The sequence below is a fragment of the Mus musculus genome, chromosome 13, assembly GCF_000001635.26.
Source record: "Mus musculus strain C57BL/6J chromosome 13, GRCm38.p6 C57BL/6J".
Taxonomy (NCBI): domain Eukaryota; kingdom Metazoa; phylum Chordata; class Mammalia; order Rodentia; family Muridae; genus Mus; species Mus musculus.
This window is the reverse complement of record NC_000079.6, coordinates 62,953,269-62,977,105: the sequence shown is the minus strand read 5'-3', so window position 1 is coordinate 62,977,105 and position 23,837 is coordinate 62,953,269. Positions and strand designations below refer to the sequence as shown.

At 43.9% G+C, this 23,837-nt stretch overlaps 1 protein-coding gene and 1 pseudogene across 2 annotated transcripts in view; one reads left to right on the top strand and one right to left on the bottom strand.

Annotated features, from left to right (window-relative positions):
- Positions 1-12,213, bottom strand: part of Aopep (aminopeptidase O) — a 361,204-nt gene extending 348,991 nt beyond the window's left edge. For both annotated transcript variants that reach the window (NM_001289926.1, NM_001289924.1), the window contains exon 1: positions 12,087-12,213. The gene's annotated coding sequence lies outside the window, so the exon portion shown is untranslated. The remainder of the gene's footprint in view (positions 1-12,086) is intronic.
- Positions 8,449-9,760, top strand: Tubb2a-ps1 (tubulin, beta 2a, pseudogene 1; annotated as a pseudogene).
- Positions 12,214-23,837: the final 11,624 nt, after the last annotated feature.

The window sequence follows — 23,837 nt, the reverse complement described above, 5'->3', positions numbered from 1 at the left end:
TTCGAGGCCAGTCTGGTCTACAAAGTGAGTTCCAGGACAGCCAGGACTACACAGAGAAACCCTGTCTCAAAAAACCAAGAAAAAAAAAGTCCCTCTGCAGACCAGGCTGACCTTGAACTCACAGAGATCCAACTGCCTCTGCCTCTTGAGTGCTAGGATTAAAGCCATGCACCACCACTGACAAAAATCGCACGATAAATTCATTAGATGCGGAAAAAGCCTTTAACAAAATGCAAGACCCCTTCAAGTTAAAAGTCTTGGAGATAGCAGGGATTCAAGGCACATACCTAAACATAATAAAAGAAATCTACAGCAAACCAATAGCCAACATCAAATTAAATGTAGAGAAACTTGGAGCAGTCCCACTAAAAGACAAGACTACCTACTCTCTCCCTATCTATTCAATGTCGCACTTCAATTGTATCTATTCAATGTAGTTCTAGCCAGAGCAATAAGACAACTAAAGGAGATCAAGGGAATGCAATTTGGAAAATAAAAGGTCAAAGTTTCACTACTCATGGATGAAATGATAGTATACATAAGTGACCCCAAAAATTCTATCAGAGAACACCTACAGCTGATAAACAGCTTCAGCAAAGTAGCTAGATATAAAATTAACTCAAACAAATCAGCGGCCCTCCTTTATACAAATGATAAATGGGCAGAGAAATAAATTAAGGAAACAATAACCTTCAAAATAGCCACAAACAATAAAAATATCTTGGTGTAACTCTAGCCAAGAAAGTAAAAGATCTGTATGACAACAACTTCAATTCCCTGAAGAAGATATCAGAAGATATAAAGATCTCCCATGCTCATGGATCAGTAGAATTAACATAATGAAATGGCCATCTTACCAAAATCAATTTACAGATTCAATGCAATCACCATAAAAATTCCAACACATTTTTTAACAGAACTTGAAAGAGTAATTCTCAACTTCATATGGAAAAAACAATAAACTCAGGATAGCTAAAATAATCCTGAACAATAAACAAAAAACAAAAAACAAAACCTCTAAAGGAATCACCATTCCTGATTTCAAGCTGTACTACAGAGCAATAGTGATTAACAACTGCTTTGTATTGGTACAGAAACAGATAAAGTTGATCAATGGAAAAGAATTGAAGACCCAGAAATAAACGCACACACCTATGGACACTTGATTTTGAAAAAGAAGACAAAACCATAAAATGGAAAAAAGAATGCATATTCAACAAGTGGTGCTGGTCTAACTGGATGTCTGCATGTAAAAGGAAGCAAATAGATCCATATTTATCACCCTACATAAAACTCAAGTCCAAGTGGATCAATGACCTTAACATAAATCAGATACATTAAATGTCATAGAAGAGAAAGTGGGAAATAGCCTTGAACACTTTGGTACAGGGGACAGTTTCCTGAACTGAATACCAATGGCTCAGGCTCTAAGATCAACAATTGATACAGGGGACCTCATGAAACTGAAAAGCTTCTGTAAGGCAAAGGACACTGTCAGTAGGACAAAACAGCAGCCTACAGATTAGGAAAAGATTTTCACTAAGTGTACATCCAAGAGAGGGCTAATATTCAAAATATATAAAGAACTCAAGAAGTTAGAGTCTAACAAACCAAATAACCCAATTAAAAATGGAGTACAGAACTAAACAGAGAATTCCCAACTGAGGAATATCAAATGGCCAAGAAGCACTTAAAGAAATGCTCAATATCCTTAGTCATCAGGGAAATGCAAATCAAAACGATCCTGAGATTCCACCTTACATCAATCAGAATGGCTAAGATCAAAAACTCAAGCAATAGCACATGATGGCAAGGATGTGGAGAAAGAGGAACACTTCTCCATTGCTGGTGGGATAGCAATGTTGGACAACCACTCTGCAAATCAATCTGGCAGTTTCTCAGAAAACTGAAAATATTTCTACCTGAAGACCCAGCTATACTGCTCCTGGGCATATAATCAAAAGATGCTCCACCATATTATAAGGACACATGCTCCACTATGTTCATAGCAGCTTTATTCATAATTGCCAGAAACTAGAAACAACCCAGATGTCTCCCAACTGAAGAATGGACACAGAAAGTGTGGTTCATTTATATAATGGAATACTACTTAGCTATTATACACAAGGACTTTATGAATTTTGCAGGTAAATTGATGGAACTAGAAAATATCATCTTGAGTGAGGTAACGCAGACCCAAAATGACATGCATGGTATGTACTCACTAATGAGTGAATATTAGCCCAATAAGTACAGAATACCCATGATATACCCACAGACCCAAAGAAGTTAAACAAGAAGGAAGGCCCAGACATGGATATTTGAATCACACTTAGAGGGGGAAACAAAATAGTCATAGGAGGCAGGGGGAGGGAGAGAACGGGGGGGGGGGGATGAGGAGGCAGGGTCAGGTGCAGAGAGAGACAGGAGAGAGGCTCAGAAGGTCAGGAGAATGAACGGAAATCTGCAGCTGTTGGGAGTGAGGTTGGGGGTGGGGAGGGAAGAATCTCTAGGAAGTTCCAGAGACCTGGGATAGGGAAGGTTCCCAGAAGTTAATGCAGAGGATCTTAACAGTGGGGAACCTGAAGAGGCCACCTCCTGTAGCCAGCAGGACCCCCAATGAAAGGATAGGGACACCAACCCACTCACAAAACTTTTGACCCAAAATTTGTCCTGTCTAAAAGAAATGTAGAGATGGAGTAGAGACTGTAGGAATGGCCAACCAGTAACCAGGCTAACTCAAAACCCATCCCATGTGCAAGCACCAATCTCTGACATTATTAATGATATTCTGTTCTGCTTACAGATAGAAGCCTAACATAACTGTCTTCTGAGAGGCTCTACCCAGCAGTAGACTTAAACATATGCAGATATCCTCAGCCAAACATTAGATGAAGATTGGGGGGGGGGCATTTATGAAAAAGTTGGAGGAAGAATGGAAAGCCCTGAAGGGGAAAGAAACCCCACAGGGAGACCAAAATTATCAACAAACCTGAACTCCTGGAAGCTCTGAGTCTGAGCTACCAACCAAAGAACATACACGGGCTGGAACGAATTCCCCCTCCCCCGGCATATATGAAGCAGACAGGCAGCTCAGTTTTCATGGCTGCTTTGTCTGGACTCAGTGGGAGAGGATGTGCCTAATCTGGCAGACACTTGGTGTGCCAGGATGGGAGGTTACCCAGATTGGCCTCCACCCTCTCAGAGGAGAAGGGAAGAAGTTGGGGGAGAGACTCTATGAGGGAGGGACTGGAAGGGGAGCAGCATTTGGGAGGCAAATAAATACATAAATAAATAAAATTATAAAAATGCTCCCCCAGACTTCTGTACTGGGTAATCTCATTGAGGTAATTCCCCAGTTGAGGCTTCTCTTCTAAGGTGTACATAGATTTGTGCCAAAGCATATCCTCAGATGCCATGTAGGGGTATTACATCCAATTAAGACATTAATAAACAGAACTTTCAACAGAACTACTGGAAAAGCTAAAGGAAGGCACACTGAGCCATGGTCACTACCCCAGGAAACAGAAGTGCTAACTGGTACCGAAAGCTCTGGTTTCTGTTCTTTTCTCCCAACGGAATGCATGATGACTGTTGATACCAATCCATCTAAACATATAAATAGGCATTAAAACCAACAGTCCATTAACACTTGGTAATATTCAAAGACATCACTGAGCACTGAATAGTCAAAGAGCTGTTCCTGGCACCTAGGCCGCAGAAGCCAGGGGCGCTACTGCTAAACACCCTACAATACACAGGACAGTGTGACCTAGAGTCAGAAACAAACATTCCTGACACCAAGAGTCCAGATTCCATGGTGTTCTTTAAACAGTGCAGCTCATGGCCTCGTTTCTTTTCTTTCTTTGGAGGGGCCACCATGGCACGCATGTGGAGGTCAGAGGACAACTTGTAGGAGTTGGTTATGCCTTCTACTATGTGGGTCAGGGGACAACCCTGGCTGTCAGGCCTGGCAGCAAGCACCTTCACCCTCTGAACCATTTCACTGGGAGCACGGGGGCCAATTATCTATTTCTTTATTACTCACATAATAAATTAGCTTCAATTTTCCTGTTTTTTTTTTCTCATTCTTCTAACACAACTATTCTATAAAACTTAACCCCCAGTGGGATCATCCAACTTTTAACTCTCAACTAAGCCTATGGAGAACTCAACCTAAGTAAGTAACACAATCGCAAGAATGGTTGCCTCTGCATATTCAAAAATTCCAACATGAGAAGAGAGTGTTAGAATTGTGTCTGCAGTTCCTGGCCTTTCCCTTCAACAATCATTATAAACTTCACTCTATCTTCCATTCCTAACTCACTGAAGGAGCATCCATATCAGCATCCATTTGCATCTCTTAAACCCTTCCGCTGCAGTAAGGTAAGAGCTTCTGCCATTCTCTTTCTTCCCCAGCCCCCTCCCCCAACCTCGGTGTTAAGACTTGAACCCAGGGCTTCCCACCGGCCCAACAAGGGCTCTACCCCTGAGCCCACAGGAACTCATCTTCATCTCTTCCCTCCTTTCTCTTCTCAGGACAGAAGTGTCCTTTGCACCTGAGCACAGCCTGACTGTGGTTTCTGCTGTGGACAGAATCCTGTTTGGCCCTCTGGGTTCTTGAGTTATTATTCATCTAAGACCCCTGAATCCTCCACTTCAACATCCTCCCCTTCCCCAGCATTGTTTTTAATCTGAGAAGAGATTGCTACAATCTTTTGATCAAAGCCCCACAAATAAACAAAAGACTCTCTCTCCCACACCTCTCTCTGACTATTCTCTTTAGTCCACTACTCAACCCCTTTCTGCCCACTAGTCTCTGCTCACATCTTACTAGACCACTGAAGTCCCACAATGGAGGTAAATTACTTCCTCAAGAACAAATTCAGGGGGTTTTCTTGTCTTTTAATCTTGAGGAATTATGGCACTGACCAAGCTCCCTCCCTTCAAGTGTCTCTCCTCTTCTAGGATCTGTGATTACATTCTCTCCTCTATCTTTCTACCTCTGGCCTTTTCTTCCCTCACTTCTTAAATGAACTGTGACCTCTGTGTCCTATAGCTCTGGCTTCAAATCTTACTCACCGGACAGGGTGATCCCTGCTCTAAAGCTTCAAGCCTATGTCCCTGGTCCCACATTTTCCTAGTAGATGGCACTAGTGTCTACCTTGTTGCTTGAGGCAGAACTCTGGAATAAGTCCAGATTCCTCACTTACACCTAGGGCCAAAGTCAAAGCCAGGCCACTTTAATTCAATTATCTCTGAGGCCTGCCGTACCGGTTCCTTCTCTCTGCAATCTAATACAGGTCACACATCACTGCAGGAAAAATGACACCTACACGTGAGTAAACGACTTGGAGGCTCCTCTTATGGGATGGCTCACCGGAACACATCATGCTGGAATTAGTTTTTGCAGAATGGATTCATGAATACAGGCAGATAACTGAGCATCTTGGTCTTGAGATTCTCAGATGTTTAACAAAGGGTAACAGAATCTCTATCCTCCAGATATAATAGACAGTTCAGACCTCCAAATGTACAGAATACTGTGACATAGGCCTGATATTACTGGTAACAAACAAACAAACAAAAAAACAAAACAAAAACAAAAACAAAAAAACCTGATTTGCCTTTCATGCCAAAATAGAGCAAACACATCCTAATTTCCACTGCTTTCCAAAACTGGACCTTCAATTGCAAATGTCAAAGAAATAAAGTGTAAGCAAATGAAGAGCCAAGAGAAATCACAATGCAGCTGATAATAAAAACATAAATGCTACTTCACAACAATTTCTTCAGAAATCATAGAGTAACAAATTAGCAGTGAAATGAGTTTGTCAGAACCCATTGTAATGCTCATCAAGGCTAAGAACAAAAGGCTTCCTTCCACGGGGCTCTGAGTGTGGGAACTGCACAGTGTTCAAATATAAAGCTTTCAAAGAATTAAGACTCAGTTGTGGCAACGTCATCTGAATTCCCTGTGGATGTGATTGGCTCATGCAAACCAGACTTGGGTGTCCACTCGGAGTGTGGGTTGGTTCTTGCGTTGCCCAATGAATTCGGAAGTTACGTACAGTGAAAAGGAGAAGGCAGGCAAAAAGCATAGCAATTCTGTTATAAAGTCAGTATTGACCACATCTAGGGATAAATGAGCTTTGGAGCCAGAGAGCCCAACTTCAGAATCCACTTTTGCCACCTAATTTTAATTTTGTAATTTTAATAATCGACTCAATTTGCCTATGCTACAAAGCTCTTCATGTATAAAATAGAAACTAAAAAAGTTCTTATTTCATGGGCAAAGTGCCTAGAAGCATGTGTGAATGTTGTATAACAGAACAGCAGGTGATGTCATCACCACTGGCATTTTCTTTACTATTTTTAGACTCCATATCACACTACAGTCTGCGCTTCGACTCCAACTTAACTCTGTCCACCAGACACTGTGTCCACAATGCAAAACAGTATCACTTCAGTTGGCATCTCTATCCACACCGTCTGCCAGCTCAGAAACAATCACTAAGAAGTAGGCTCATGCCAATCTCAACACTCCCCAAAAGTACAGTGCATGATCTACCCATACGGTGGAATAGTATTTATCCCTTAAAAGGGATGAGAATCTGATATATGCTGCAGCACGATTAAGCTCTGAGAACATTTTGGGTGAAATAGAGCAGTCAGAAGTGGGCAGATATGGCAGGATTTCATCAACTAAGACCTCTGGAGTTAGCAGACACAGCAGGGCTGGAACAGAGGACACCTGGAGTGAGGGAGAGAGGAGGGTGGGTGGGAAGCTATCACTCAGTGTGTTCAGCATTTCTTTTGAGGATGATAAGGTTCTAGCGATAACATTGCAGAGTCACATAGTTGTGTGCATGTGCCTGGTACCACTCAACCTAAAGAACTTAAAGCAGTAATAATTTTTAGCTTATGTATTTTCTAGTTCACATACATAAAATAAAAAATAAGCATTTAAAACCCACAGAATACATCTTCAAAGCAAGTTGTAATATAAGCATGAGTCTTAACTCATTCTCAAGTTTCTAAGTAGCGACCACAGGAATCAACATTTACCTTGTAGCCAGCCTTGGTCTAAAATACCCAGCATGAATGGGGAGAGGACACAGCTTAACATTTTCATAAGAGGGATTATATCACTTTTATTTTAGATAGAAACCTGCCGTGTAACCCATAACTAGCAATGCTCCTGCCTCAGCCTTTTGAATGTAAGGATTATAAGTGTTTGCCACGATGCCTGAGTTTCATTTTCTGGGTTAAAACAATTTTTAGTCCCTTGAAAGGAGGGAAAGAAAACTGCTCTGGGGGCTATGTGTTCCTGTGGTATGTAAAAGCAGTTTTTGAAGGAGATACTAATCCTTACATGCCCATAATGACACACATACTTCTGCAGTATCTCCACCAGACAACACTGAAATAACCTTAAAATTAAGAGGAAATTCAAAAGTCCATTACACAAAAGTACAATATTTTAGGCTGGCAAAATGGCTCATCAGGTGAAGGTGCTAACCACCAAGTTGTGGCCTGAATCCAATCCCTCAAACCCACATTGTAGGAGAAAGGTGACTCCCACAAGTTGTTAGTTCTCTGAAGTCAGTATATCCAGTATCTCACAAACACTTGCATACAATCAGAAATAGGTACCTGCAATGACTAGCCCCTTTTGTGCTGTATTTTTCTTCAAGACAGGGTTTCTATATGTAGCCCTGGCTATCCTGGAACTCACTCTGTAAGCCAGAGTTGCCTCTTAGAGATTCAGCTGCCTTTCCCTCCTGAATCTGGGATTAAAACTGTGTGCCACCACTGCCTGGCTTACAAATAAACTTTCTAAAGAGTGGATGTTTCAAATCTCCTCAAGCAAAATGGTTATTGTATAGTAAAGACACAGCGAAGGAAAGTTTAACAAGTGATCACTTCCCAAATAGCAGGATCCCAGTCAAGGCAATCAATCCTCTGGTAAACACCACACATTCATTAAATGTTTTTCAAAGAACAACAGTTTCCAAATAACGAGAGTGTCATTTTCAAAAGATGGAAAGCCAAGACCAGACAACAATGTCAGAAAGTGCTTAGCTGGTCCTTGTAGGGAATCTGGTACTGCCCCAGGCTTTTCTTCACGGGAACTCACTGTGTCTTCATAACACCCATCTAAGCAATCCTATTGCTCCCAACTGACCAACAAGAAAACCGAGGTGTAGAGGGGTCAGGCACTTTGCCTAGGATTCAAGGTGCCTACTAAGCAAAAGAGCCAGGGTGTAAAATCTAGACCTCTATTGGTGCGATCTGCAGTTTCCTTATTGTGCCTTACTGTCCACTGGAGGCAATGGAAAACGATCCACAAGAAGCCCGGCAGACGGTCTTTTGCGCTCCTTAGCCCTCTGTCCATACAGTGCTCCGAGGGCAAGAGCCTCCACTCCTTCTACAGCCAGCACCACGCGCGAGATCATGCACATCCAGACGGGCCAGTGTGGCAACCGGATCGGGGCTAAGTTTTGGGAGGTGATAAGCGACGAGCATCGACCCCACTGGCAGTTACCATGGCGACAGTGACTTGCAGCTGGAGAGAATCAATGTGTACTACAATGAAGCTGCTGGCAACAAATATGTACCTTGGGCCATCCTAGTGGACCTGGAGCCTGGCACCATGGACTCCGTGAGGTCGGGACCATTCGGCCAGATCTTCAGGTCAGACAACTTTGTGCTCGGCCAGAGTGATGCAGGAAATAACTGGGCAAAGGGCCACTACAGAAAGGGGGCCGAGCTAGTGGACTCTGTCCTGGACGTGGTGAGGAAGGAATCAGAAAGCTGTGACTGTCTCCAGGGCTTCCAGCTGACCCACTTACTGGGGGGAGGCACTGGCTCAGGCATGGGGACCCTGCTCATCAGCAAGATCAGAGAGGAGTACCCAGACCGCATCATGAAGACCTTCAGCGTCATGCCCTCACCCAAGGTCTCTGACACTGTGGTGGAGCCCTATAATGTCACCCTCTGAGTGCACCAGCTGGTAGAGAACACAGATGAAACCTAGTCTATCGACAATTAGGCTCTGTAGGACATCTGCTTCCGCACCCTGAAGCTGACCACACCCACCTATGGCGATCTCAACCACCTGGTGTCAGCCACCATGAGTGAAGTGACCACCTGCCTGCGCTTCCCAGGCCAGCTGAACGCAGACCTGCACAAGCTGGCTGTGAACATGGTGCCATTCCCACGCCTGCACTTCTTCATGCCAGGCTTTGCACCTCTGACCAGCCAGGGCAGCCAACAGTACCGAGCCCTGACAGTGCCCGAGCTGACCCAGCCTATGTTCAACTCCAAGAACATGATGGCTGTCTGCGACCCTCGCCATGGCCGCTACCTGACCATGGCCATTTTCCGTGGCCGCATGTCCATGAAGGAGGTGGATGAGCAGATGCTCAACGTGCAGAACAAGAACGAACAGCAGCTACTTCGTGGAGTGGATCCCCAACAATGTCAAGACGGCCGTGTGTGACATCCCTCCTCGTGGCCTCAAGATGTCAGCCACCTTCATTGGCAATAGCATTGCTATCCAGGAGCTGTTCAAGCGCATCTCTGAGCAGTTCACTGCCATGTTCCAGCGCAAGGCTTTCCTGCACTGATACACGGGCGAGGGCATGGACGAGATGGAGTTCACCGAGGCGGAGAGCAACATGAACGACCTGGTACCAGCAGTACCAGGATGCCACGGCTGATGAGCAGGGAGCAGGGTGAGTTCGAGGAGGAGGAGGGCGGGAATAAGGCTTGAGTTCCCCAGGCCAAGCAGGTTAGGGAAAGCTGAGATGAAAGAAGGGGGTGGGGTGGGGGGCTTAATCTGTGAAAATACCTTGGCAGTTGAAGGAAGGAGAATGGTCTTAGGTTTGTGCTGGGTCTCTGGTGCTCTTCACTGTTGCCTGTCACTTTTTTTCTCTTTTTGTTATACCGATAACATCAATGTAACACTTGAGATCTTTCTGAACTCCTGTTGTAATGGCTAAAATCACATAAACCTTTGTGTCCTAACGGTGTCTTGTTTTCTTTCTCTTCCTTTCTTCCTATCAAGCTCTTTCTTATCAACTTAAATCCACCTTTCTGAACACAGAAAATTTTCTTCCTTTAGAAAAGACTGAAAGCCCAGGTGTTTCTTCTTTGGGTATGCTACTAATATAAGTTGAACCAAAAATGGCCTTACTTAATCCAACAATAAGTAAGAAACAATGGATTTTTAAATGTCCTTTGGTACACGGGGGGGGGGGGGGGGGGGGAAGCCCGGCAGACGCAAATGCAAAGCACCTGGGGAGTCAGAGACAGCAAAGGTTCTGAGGAAGTCATCACATTTCAGCACAGGCCAAGTGATGTTTGTGACTGCATACCAGAAGAAAGAAGGCAAGAAAACCACTTGATGCCTTTAATTTATTTATTGATATTTACATTACTAGAAAAAAAGGGGGGGGGGCAAACGTAAAATCACTCATTTCTTGGATCTCTGAATAGAAGGTACTTACAAAGCAACATCATTTTCCATGTATGTCACAATTAAAGATAAGGGTGCTTTCGCTCTTCTCTCTCTCTCTCTCTCTCTCTCTCTCTCTGTGTGTGTGTGTGTGTGTGTGCGCGCGCGCGCGCGTGCGCGTGCCTGTAGGAAGAAGACATGTTTCCAGATGTCTTAACTTTAAGAATATGAGAATTTACAACATATTTACAAAGTATCAAAATAGGGGCTTAAGAGGCAGCTCAGTGGGCTGGAGAGATGGCTCAGCGGTTGAGAGCACTGACCACCGACTGCTCTTCCACTGGTCCTGGTTTCAATTCCCAGCAACCACATCGTGGCTCACAACCGTCTGTAATGGGATCTGGTGTCCTCTTCTGGTGTGTCTGAAGAGAGCACTGGTGTACACATATACATAAAATAAATAAATGAATCAAGAAGAAGAAGAAGAAGAAGAAGAAGAAGAAGAAGAAGAAGAAGAAGAAGAAGAAGCAGCTGCTGCTGCTGCTTCGGCGGCATCTCAGGCTGAAAACCACCTGCTGTGTAAGCACGAGGACGCAAGTTCGGTCCCCAGAACCTGAGTGGAAAGTTTCAGGTCTGTGATTCCAGTGCTGGGGAGATAGAGGCGGGCATTTTCAAGAGTTGCTGGCTAAACCAATCTACCTGGCAAGCTCTAGGCCAGTGAGAGAACCTGTCTCAAAAACACATAAACAAAAAACGGTGGCCAGCATCTATGAAACCACAGTTGATGTTATCCCTTGTCTCCACATGCGTACACGTATTGCACACGTGCATGTGTGTGTTACACACACAATTCATATGGTCAGATGGGTGAATAAACGTATGGAATCACATATGACTAATGTAAAAAGCCTGGAATTTGACCACTGATGGTGGTTATTTTTAAAGGGGAGGAAGAGGAGAGGAGAGAGAGAGACCTTGAAGCCATGCATAACCTTGAATTTAAACTTGCCCTTTGCTTTTGGTTACTGGGAATTTTTCACCCAGTCAATTTGATGGAGCTGAGCCTCAGTTATTTTCTCTGTAAGGCAAACATAATAGTTCATAACTTGCAATACTGCATGAACTAAGGAGACAATGAAATGTAAGTGCAGGGCACAATCCCTGGAGTCTAAAAGACAAGTCGACAGTAAACAATATTATTCTCTGTAGCTCCCAATACGGGACAACCTAATCTTTACCAACTAGGAAATCACTAGCAGCCTTCTCAAATCACACGGAGCACAACACACCCTTCTGAAATGAATGCGCTAGTTGCACGTGGAAACAAAACAAAAGCACGAGGGATCAGAATTGAATTCAGCATCAACACGAGCCCAGTTGTCACCTTTGAAAACAGCTCTAAGCACCGCTCCGCTGGCCGGTGTGGTTTCCGTCTACCATGAGCACCACCTTTGCAGGTAGCGGTCGCCGCAAGTGCTGAGCGCTAATACTGCGGCTACAATTTATGTGACAGCATCCCAAGGGCTCGCCCCAGACAAGTCAGACAGGATCCCACCGCCTCGCTTCACAAGAGGCGAACAGGATCCCACTGGCTCACCACAGGGCAAGACGGATCGGATCCTACCTGCTCACCCCACCAGAGGTCGTGGGTCCGCATAACCCGGAGCGGCTGCTTGACACCGGAGCTGCAGGTTACCTGTCTCAGCTGCGGTGCTGCTGCAGCTACACTTCCGCAGACTCCGGGTTACCACGGGCTACCAGGCAAACACTAATTGCGTCATCAACACGCGCCAGGGTCGGCCGCTTCCCCCTCCCACCCCCTGTAGGCCAGTTCCTCGGCCGCTACTGCGCAGGCGCAGGGCTGCTAGTGGCCACGGTATCAAGACTCCAGACGCGTGAACTACACGCACGCCTCACTGAAATACAAATGTGTCGTTTTTGCCTTTGAGACAGGTCTCTCTGTGTAGTTCTGAGTGGTCTGGAACCTACTATGTAGACCAGGCTGGCCTCGAACTCAGAGATCAGCCTGCCTCTGCTTCCTGAGTGCGCTGTTTATTCTTCATTCCACATTTCTGAAGCATATGATTGGACTTTACATATTCATCCCAGCACAGTGCCTTAAATAAGATCATACTATGCGCCATACAGACAGTTACAGTATCTGCGGCTACAAAAGTGGGCCAGTTGTGCTTGCCTTTGTAGAGACAATCTTTGGTTGAGAAAGCAAGTTCTGAATAGTTCAACAGAATATTCCCTTTTTAAAAATTCATTTAGTATGTGGGGTGGTGTGTAATTGTATGTATGTCTAGGTACACGAATGTACAAATGGACCCCCTTGGAACTGGAGCTGCAGAGATAGTTGTAAGCTACCCCGTGAGTGCTGTACACCAAACCCAGGTCTTCTGCAACAGCAGCCAATGCTCTTAACCACTGAGTTAAGCTGCACCACATCAGCTAATTCTCGTATGGATGTTCTTAGAGGTACACATATGGAAGTAAGTCTCTGAAAAATGGAAGGAAGTCAGAGCCACTTCACTACAGGAGGTCTAATACCCTCTGAGGAGACTCATTTAACTGGGAAGAGAGGGGAAGGCTATAAAGACCTGCGAGCAAAGCAGCTAGAAGGATCAGAAGCACCTAGTACATGCAGCTTGTGGCGCCCTTGAAGAACACAGGGTGAAACCAACAAGGCCCAAAGGCCCCATCCTGCAGCACATTTCTGGGCCACTGTAAGCAAGGAGCGTGGATTCTGTCGCCAGGGAAGAGTGAGTGACAGGAACTAGTTTTGAAACGCAGAGCAGGCTGCTGTGTGTGCTGGGCATGAAGCACACAGAAAGAAGGGACTGGTGAGATGTGATGGAGAAAAATGGATACATATAAAAGGTAATTTGGAAATTGATGTGACAGGTGGGAAGGATTAGATAAAAGTCTAGACAAAAAAAAAAGTTACTGAAAGTGAGTGCTAGAATAGATTTGTTGAACTCTATAGTGAGAACCAGGTTTGTTCCATCTTTCAATCCTGACTTCTTTGCCTTCCTGTTACCCAACACTGTAGGACCACACACACACACACACACACACACACACACAGTTTCCCCTTTCCGTAACTCTTTCCTTCTTGGACTCCTTATGTTACCATCCCCAAGCCTTCAGCAGGCTTGCAATTCTAAGAGGAGAGGCATGTGAGGAGGCTAAGGAGAGGGGCTCTCCTTCCCTACTACTCGTTAGTTCATTTTGGCCACTAAAATGCTGGCCTGTGTGTAACACCCTACCAATCTTAAAAAGAAATGGTTATAAAAATATCTGTCCACACAAACTCTCCCAAACCTTTTTAAAAGATTTTAAAAATTGTTAAAATATGTATATGTGGGGATCCATGCCCATGAGTGCAAGTATCCATGGAAACCAGAGGCACTGATCACCCCCTCCCCCCGAGCTAGAGTTACAGGCAGATATGGACTGCCAGATGTGTGTGCTAGTAACCAAACTCAGGCTCTTAATCTCTGAGCCACCTCTCCAGCCTCCCAAATCTCCAAAATCTTACACAATAGTGGCTAACTCTACTTTGTTAAACTTTTTTTTTTCCTGGCCAGCTGAAACTGCAAGCTACCTTCTATTCTATCAGGCCACAGAATTTTTCCCTAGCACCCACTGAGATCGTGTGGAAAAGATTGAAAAATCAAAAGAACTTTTTGTGTGTCTCAGCTGGACAAAATCTAATAAAGGAATGGATGGTGCAGACTACTGACTATCTCCCAGCACCCAATATTTTTTCTTCATAGGAAGGAAACTTCGATTTTTAGATAAATTTTAGGGAGAAGCAGCTCATAGCAGAACCACACGATCTCACTGGGGGGCTAGGAAAAGATTGTGTAACCTTATTAAAATCTGCTTTCATTCTGCCTTTTCTAATACACTAGGCTGACCTAAGAGGAACCCTCAGGAAGTAAAGAGGGTCTGTGTAGTCAGTGGAAAAATAATATGTGCCAAGTCTTCATACTCCAGAATCTCTGGGTTCGAGGCACACTAAATCTCCAGCCACTAAAGGAAAACACAAACCATTCCCGAGAAACAAAGCTTTCATTTTTTCTCGTCTGATTGGCCAGAGAATGTTAATAAATTACTTTATCATTTTAAAATTTCAACTTTATATTTCTTCTACCTATCCACAGTAGGAAATGTAGTCCCATACGCCTGCAATTTCGTAATAGAATTTCCTCAAGCTTAAGAAACTCAGTCTTGGCTTAATAATCATCAAGTAGGATGAGTGTTAAGGCCCAAATATAGGATTTGAAATATTTGTGGGATTCTGGAAGAAAAGTCCTATGAGAAGAGGGGATTAGAGCAGAGGAAAGCTGAATGTGATGGTTGCTAAGTATCCCCTTGGTGCTTTGGTCCACATGGGTCAGAGAAGTTGCTGCAGATATCATGTGCAGCCTACACTAAGTTGGACCCCGGGGCCTGTAGTCAAGTGAGGCAGAGGCAGACAAACATCTCAAGTTGAAGTCCAGTATGTTCTAACAGTGAGTTCCAGGCCATAAGGAGGCTCTGTATCAAATAAACAGACAGCGGTGTTTCAGCCCTCATTAGTGCAGAGCCTCTAGATGCAGAGACTTCTTTTCAGCACATAGAGTGGAATGGGGATGTGCAAAGTTAGGCATCAATATTCCTGATACTTACCTGTGTGACCTATGCTCAAGTTCTCTTTTTCCTCCTTTTGGTAGCATTGACTGCATCAACATCAAAGAACCTGCTCTCCATTGAGGAGATCAACCTAATTTATTGCCTTATAGGTTGGAGTTTTAGATTTGTGTCCTAGATGGAGTAAATCTAGGATTGGGGAGCAGGAGGCAAACCAAGGAGAGGGGATAAAATTAGGATGGCAAAGTAGATGTTGAGAAACCTAGAGGAAGAAGCCACAAGAAGGTGTCCCAGGTATCTTGGAAAAGGGAAGCTGTTATGGATCTGCAGGCTTCCACTACATGTGTGCCTCATTTGGAGAATCTTTTAAAATTATCGAGCAGGTCTAAACTTTGCTAATAAAGAAATAATAATGAAACTCAACATATCTAAGTAATAAAATTGTATCAATTTAAAAAATCTTTACTATAAAAAGTAAAAGAAAGGAATGTAACATAAAACCCATAGGGAATTTGGCATCATGTCTGAGAACTAACTATCAATATCAAGTTCGAGAGCTGGGGGGAGGACTTGCTGAGGAAGTGCTTGCTGTACAAGCATAAAGACCTAAGTTCAAATCCAGAAGACATAGAACAAGTCAGACAGGGACTATGCAACTCCAGTGCTGCGGGGAGGCAAAGACAGGATTGTTGGTGCTTGCTGACACCACGTCTAGCTCCAGGTTCAGAGCAAGACCCTGCTTTGAAGGAATAAAGCAGGACACTGGACGTCCTTCACATGGTTCCGCACCTGTCTGTGCAGTATGCACACTGCTGTCGCCACCGCCACCGCCACCGCCACCGCCACCACCACCAACAACAACCTTGTTTGATGGAAGTAATTTTAGTTCTCAGTGGATTCTCCAGTTTCCTCATCAGAAACTTTGACTCTAACTTGGCTTTCAGGCTTCCAGAAAGTAGAAACATATACAGTGTAAAATGGAGGGCCTTGTTCCTAGGAAGACAGGACCTACGAAAACTTAGTAAAGAGACATGAGCAAGTTCTTCAGGTCGGATGCCAACTTGCAGCTCCACAAGTTCTCTCTGAGAAGTGGCAGGTGGCCTAGCTATGCCGATCGAAACAGGAGTGGGAAGTACATTAAAATACCATTCCCAGAATTCTTGATAGCCATTTTCAAATTCTCATGTATGGAGTCAAATAGCATGTTACATGTTTGCTCTGTTCCCATAATGAATCAAGCTAATATGTAGAAATGTTGATTGAGGGGCGTGATTCATCATGCCTTCAGCCTTGAAGCAGAATGAGACAGGCTGTCTGTCTGTAATGTCTCCACAAGGGCTCCTTGAGTGGTCAGCATGCCTGCCTGCAGAGGGATGTTGGTGACCAAGGGAAGGAGATGGAAGCAAGCTTCCATCCAGCTTCTAGCTATTTGTGGACCTCGCTCGGTAAGGAGTCATAGCTTTTCAGCAAAAGCAACTTTAAAATGGCTGTCCCCCACCTCGTTAGTTATCCCTGTTCTCTTCATTCCAATTCCATATCATTAAAGGAAGGTGATTAGGACCACTCTAGCTTGTGTGGTCAGGAGACAGGTCCCATGACTAATTCTGACTGCTGAGTCCTCTTCTTTAAACAAGCATGGGGAAATGAAGCTTCCCGAGTCTTAACAGTTTATTGCCAGGGGTGTGAAAACAACGTCTAACCAGCAGACAAATAGATTCTCACGCTAATCGCACATGATTTCTGGGCAATTGGCGGCATAGGACACAGCAACAAGAGAATGTTGGCTGACAGAGAAGACAAAGATAAATCCTGGTGGTCTGTATCCGTCGCAGCTTAGACTCTTCGGATGAGATGAGAGTCTCATGTTAGATGTCTTCGAACTTGAGTGTGTGCAGCTGTGGTATTTGTTGACAAATGACTCTAGCAAAGCAGCTTACACCATGGAGACCTGTTGAGCACTGGAACATTGCTGTGTTTTTTCTCATGAACTTCAGTTTCTTTTAGTTCACAAAAATATGGCTCAAGGATATGCTCTTCATTTGTACGTGTATGGGAGGCATGTTCACGTGTGTGTGTGTGTGTGTGTGTGTGTTCGTTAGTGTGCATGTGGGTACTTTTGTGTGCATGTTCATTTGCACTTGCAGATGGACGCTAGAGGCTGGTATCCCGTATTTTTCTTCATGACTGTTTTCTGAGGCAGAATCGCTTGCTGAACCAGAGCTTTCTGATTCCTTTTGTCTAGCTAGCCAATCTTCCCCCATCTCTGTCTCCCAAGTGCAGAGATTATAGGTGGGCCACCGGCACTGGTCAGCTTTTTATGTGAGTGCTGGGAACCTCATGCTTGCACCGCAAGTGTTTTTATGCACTGGCTATATCCCCAGCCCTGGAAAACAATTTTTACTCTCATGTCCTAAAAACAGTCAGCCAAGGAGAAAGAGGACTCTTCTCTGTCTATGCTAACCTTCCTCCATTTCAGAGGAAGGAGCCCCGTGCTAAGGCTGCATGTGGAGCAGACTGGAAGAACATCCTTCAACTTTCTGCTTAGAAGTGACCCTATATATTAAAACCTCATTTTGTTTATTGCTGCCAGATGAGTTTTAGAAAGCAAGGGGATTTGGTGTAGAGTCACACTGTAGAGGCTCTCGGGAGATTCTTTTGGACACAGATTTTAAGATTGAACCCTTAATGTGTCCTGTTTTCCATCAGTGTTTGGTGGTTTTGTTCAGAGAGCCATTCTCATAGTTCTGTGTTTTGTTTTAGATGAAATAAAGCAAGAGCATCATCACCAAACCACTTTGTTTACTGGGACGCAGGGGAAAGATCTGTGTCCAATACACAGTCTGTCATCTTTCATGGAGGGCAGCGAAGATCATGTCTTTAAAAGATAGTGATAAGTAAGAGGAACTCTGAGGACTGAGCAATGTTCCACACCACTAATAAACAGCTAAGGATAAAAATTACAGAGCCAACTTTTAATGTGATAGTCATAACAGAATATTTATATTCTGTCATTAACTCCTTACTGTAGGAATGGCAGGGACCTGAAACCCACTTCATGCTAGTAGCCTCATGGACGATGTGTGACAATGATGGACATATGGACCCAGACAGGGAGAAGAAAAAATCCTATCCTACAGAGGACTGGCCCCAGTGGTGGAAGGCTGGATTAGTCTGTAAAGCATTCCTGGAGAGACAGCACACACAAAGCTGCAGAGTCCAAAAAAGAAGCTTGCCAATAGCAGAGTAGGAAATCCAATCAACATTAGGGACAGGTATCTCATGTTAAAAATATTGACCCTTTCTCCTGAAAGTAATGAGTTCTCTCTCAGCAGGGGAACAATCGGAATGAAACATATTCTTTCTAGATTATAAAGTGCTGACCTTATACACCAATCTAAAAGGCAGATGCAGTGGCAGCCCCATAGATATAGCTTGACGGACACTCACCACTTGTTCTAGCCACACAGAACAAGAAGGCATTCTTATAAAATGGTCAGATTGGTGCTTAAAATGGAAACAGAACTTCACAGCCCTTATACATTCTTGATACCCCTTGGCACAGAACAGCCCCTGGACCGGTAGTAGCAGCAATATGCATTGCCCCAAGTGAACAAAGCAAAGCCTACAGAGATTAGGTGGCACTGTTTAGTGTCACGTGAAATGACCTTCAACCAATGAGAACTTGAGTTGGGAAGCAGGGAACCAAACCTTCTTACCCCTCATCCAGATAATTCTCAGATGTGAGGCATAAAGTCTCCCCAGAATCTCCGGCAGGTTGGTGCCCAGACTTCCTACAGAGGCAAACTAACCATTTCGTTACCTTGTTGGCTTTATCCTTCCTTCATATTTAGCATAACTTCTCTCACATTTCTCACTTGCCATGGGTCTTCCTGGAATAAATTATGTCTCCAGACATACGTTCTTTCCACCCAAACTCATGCCCCCAGGTCTTCTTTTGGGAGCAGGAAACACAATTATCAACAGCTCTGAACCAATACAGTCTGCTGCTTCAATTCACAGAGCTAGGAGAATTTCCAAGCAAATCCCTATTGTTGGTTGGACTTAATGAAGATTTAATGGGTACATAGCCCTGTCCCAGTAGGTGCAAAGGAGCCACTTATGACATTTGAGGGGGGGTGTTCACTACTTTGGACAAAGTGACAACTCCAAAGAGGCAATACAAATAGCTGACAAAAAGAAAAAGATGACAGTTGTGTATGCAGGTGGCCATTGTGTATACACGTGACAGCTGTGTATGCAGATGGTCATTGTGTATACAAGTGGCCATTGTGTATACAGGTGGCCCTATTTGAGGATAAGATCCCACAATGGTGCTTATTTCCTCATATATGACTCTCCCGGGATATTAAATGTGTCTGTCAAGGAAAATAATGGCATACTATTAAGAATTAGTAATACACACTTTCCGATGACATTATCCTATTAATTCTAGTTTTATCTAGTTGAACACAAATGCTGTCCAGTGTTTGGATGATTTATCAAGATACAGACTGAAGCCAAATCCCTAGCTGAAGTCATAAAGAATTTCAACATCTTTCATTTCACATTTTCTGTTTAAAAGGCCGGAATCCTGGCAAACTTATCATGGTTGGACTTTACGCCTCAAATTATATTTTGAACACAAAGTCTACTCCTTAAAGAGCAGCTTAATCCCATGGCTTTCTTTTAAAGCAGAGCCTGTGACCCAGTGTAGATGTTTACCTGCATTTCCAGCCTTTGTGGGCAGAGTAAGGATTCTTTCTATAGGAATCAGTGCCCCAAATTCATGTTGAAATTTGTTTCCCAGGGTAACAATGTGGAGAGGTGCTGGGATTTTTTATGAGGTGTTTGGGTCTCATGGGGCTCCATCCTCCTGAAAGCATTAATGTTAATCTTGCAGGAGTAAGTTACTTCCTGTGGGAAAATGTCGGTTATCATGAGAGTAGGTTATGAAACGAGCACAGCTTCCTCTGCTCTCTTGCACTCCCACAAGATCCTCTCTGCCTCTCCACAGAGTGTCGATACAGTATGAGGCCCTCACCAGACAGCAACCAGATGCCAGTGTGGTGCTCTCCGACTTCCCAGCCTCTCGGATAGTGGTGAGGCAAGATAAACTTCCTTTATAAACTGCCCAGTCTGTGACATTTTCTTCTTATAGCAATGGCAAACCGACATGTCAACTTTCAGGAAGAAGAGTCGACCGACGGCTGATGGAAGTCGTCCTCTCTATCCCGGCCCTAGATTTCCACTGCTTTCCAGGCTTTGTTAAATAAAGTCACCTAGAGACAATTAAAATCACAACTATATAATTTGGTTCGTGTGTGAACAGAAAACTCTAGAACGTACCGACACACCGCGACCATTTCTGAAATTACTTGACACCAGAGCTCCACAGAAGCATAACGCAGAAGGCATAGCGGGGGCCAGCAACGTAAAATCAGCAGTTCTGAGGCAATATACAGCCTCCTCCAAAATCCGAGTTGTCGAACGGAAGAGAGAGTGGTGGGCAAGAAGAGAGACAAGGACTGGTCATGGAGATGCTTGAGAGAAGGGGTACTGAGAAATGCTAAAACTTGCTAGAGCAGTAGTTCTCGACCTTCCAAATGCTTCAACCCTCATGTTGTGATGACTCCCAACCATACAACTATTTTTGGTGCCCCTTCATAACTGCAATTTTGCTACTGTTATGAGCCACAATGTGAGTATTCTCGGAGACAGGTTTGCCAAAGCGGTCACAGGTTGAGAACTACTGTGCTAGAAATAGCTTCTGTTAGCACTACATCATTGCGAGCATGCTCTCCCATGAAGCCAACTGATCTTCGCTCAAGTTTCCAAAACAATGGACTGAGAATGAATGACTTCACTGAGTGTTGAAAACCTGTGGGGATGACAACACCCTCTAACAAATCAGTACAGAGAATTGAGTAACGAGCCAGCACACTGTCACTACCAATTGGATGCACAGCAATTCCAAGCTTTTATTTCCTGTCGTGATGAAACATGGCAAGTGTTGAATTGTCGTGGGCTAGATAAGCAACCAGCACATCTCTCTCTCTCTCTCTCTCCTTACATCGCTCTTCCCATGAGCTTTTATTTTATCCTCCTAATGATGCAACTGTTCTTCTAGTGGAAAACCAATCCAAACCAAAAAACCAGGTTGCCCTCCCCTGTACTGGATGACAGTGCCTGACAGGACTAACTACGATCCTGCCCCTTCCACCCTGTATACAATGCCATGCTTCTGAGCCAGAATTTACTTTCCAAAACAAACTGATCATGGTTTAGAAGACACACAACACACTTCACATATCCAAAGTATAAAATGTTATGTCTGGCAGTCAACATACCTGATACCCTGCTGTCACCCTAGAGGCTTCACTCGTGTCTCTTGGTAATCCTATCACACGCCCTCCTTCCCAAATGACCAGTTCTTTAAATGGAATGGTAAGTTATGTATATAATCAAGACTTTCAGGTCTGCAAGGTGGCTTAGTAGTAGGCAACCCTTGCTGCAGAAGCCTAATGACCTGAGTTCAGTCCTCATACACACACACACACACACACACACACACACACACACACACATAAGATTTTCATATAAATGGAATCCCATTGGTGACATGTATGCTGAAACCTTTGTCCACTCTCTGTTGGGTTGTTCTCTTATTACTGAGTCTGAGGATTGTTTTTCTTATATATTTTGTGAACTAGTCTTTTTTAATCACATACATGCCTCCATCTCTGTGTCTCTGTCTCTCTGTGTGTGCTGTCTCTGTCTCTCTCTGTGTCTCTTTCTCTCTCCCTGTCTCTCTCTGTCTCTGTCTCTCTCTGTCTCTGTCTCTCTGTCTCTGTCTCTCTCTCTCTCTCTCTCTCTCTCTCTCTCTGTGTGTGTGTGTGTGTGTGTGTGTGTGTGTGTGTTGGGGGGGCACATTGACAGCATGCATGTGGTGGCTGAAAGATAACTTGTGCGAATCAGTTCTCTCTTTTCCAGGATGTGGGCCCTGGGATTGACAACAAATCATCAGGATTGGTGACCACAGTTGCCCCTCCCCCTCTGACCAAGCTATTTTGGTTGCTCCTTTTCCTTTCCAGTTATTTAAATATTTTCAACAAGCTTGAAAGTGATGAGTATACTGATAGTATATGCACCGTATTTTGAACCATACTGTAAAAGAGCATTACACATAGAGTGTATTAAGGATATATAAATAACAAATCTCATGCAAGGAAGAAATAATGAGTTCTGAAAAAAGTTTTTTTTTTTTTTGGAGAGGGGTGAGTTTTGGAAACAGGGTTTTCTCTGTGTAACCCTGGATCCTGGATGTCCTAGAACTCAATCTGTAAGCCAGGCTGGCCTTGAATTCAGATATCTGCCTGATTCTACCTCCTGAGTGCTGAGATTAAAGACATATATCACCACCACCAATTGAAATTCTTAATTCTTAAAAATGAATAAAAATAAGAATATAACCATCAGGAGGCCTTACTGGGCTCTGCTGTACCCGTATGCTCTGAGACAGACACCTCAGCAGGAACACCAAATTCATTAACACTGCTGACAGGAATGGGAGCCCGAAAAGTCACTAAGCGAACCCCATCATCTCAAGACACAGCATCTCAGATTGGTAAATCGTGACCAAGCTAGTCTACTCTTAAGTCTGATGACTCCTACTTTCCTAGGTAGCTGGAAGGCGACATGGCACAAAGCTCTGTCTCCCATACTTAGGTAGAGGCAGGAAGCCCTAAGAGATTCCACCCATTTAGGCTGTAGATTGACACCCTGTCTCAAAAATCACAAATGGTTAAATAACAGCGAAAGTCAGGAGGCAGCGTGGCCGGGCCAGCTACTTTTTTTAAACAAAAAACAAACAAACAAAAAACCCAACTTTTTAACATCTCTCACAATGTATATTTTATTTTTCTTTAAAAAAAAGTCTTGTAAATACAAGTATTTTAATAGAGTTGTTTTCCTCAGTAAAATCGAGCCCTTTTCTCTTGTGAAGAAAGCTAAATAAGAATTTCAATAAGATTGAACCATATAAATATGGAAAATACCCTCTGTTAATTAACTGACTAACCTGTTGTGATTCTCAACATCTCAGAGCTCCAAGAACAAGGCGGTCAGGTTCTGCACGTGGAAATAAAAGATGTGAAATTTCTTCCCTATGACATTTGAGGTGTATTCAAAAGTGTCTGTTGTGTTTTTGAAATTCAGATTTAATTTGACAACTTATATATTTACCCAGCAACCTTACCCAAGGAATACTGAGACTCATAGAAATTGCTGGAATGAAGCACTAGGCAGGAAGAGGGCTAGAAAGGTTTTGTTTACTTATACCAGTGGAGGGGGCCCACAGTTGGACTCAAGATGCTGCTAGGGTATGGTCCTTGTAAGTGATACAGCTTGCATAGGACAGGTATCCTGTCTGTCAGGAGCCAAGGAATACAACAAAGTCACATCACACCACAGACCTCACACAAGAGATTTATTAGGAGGGAAAAACCCTGGAAGGTGGCTGCCTCCCTCTGCTCAGGAAAGGAGCAGAGAACTGGGCAAGATGCAGGGTTTATATATGGAGTTTCTTGGGAGTGAGGGTGGAGCTTTCCAGAGTGGCCTGTGACTAGAGAGATTATATGGCCTTATCTTGGTGCAAACTCAGGGATTGGTGGGATTTTTTTTTTTTTTTTTGAGAGTGGGCCTGGCCATACTCCTTCCTTGGGGCTGGGAATAGCAG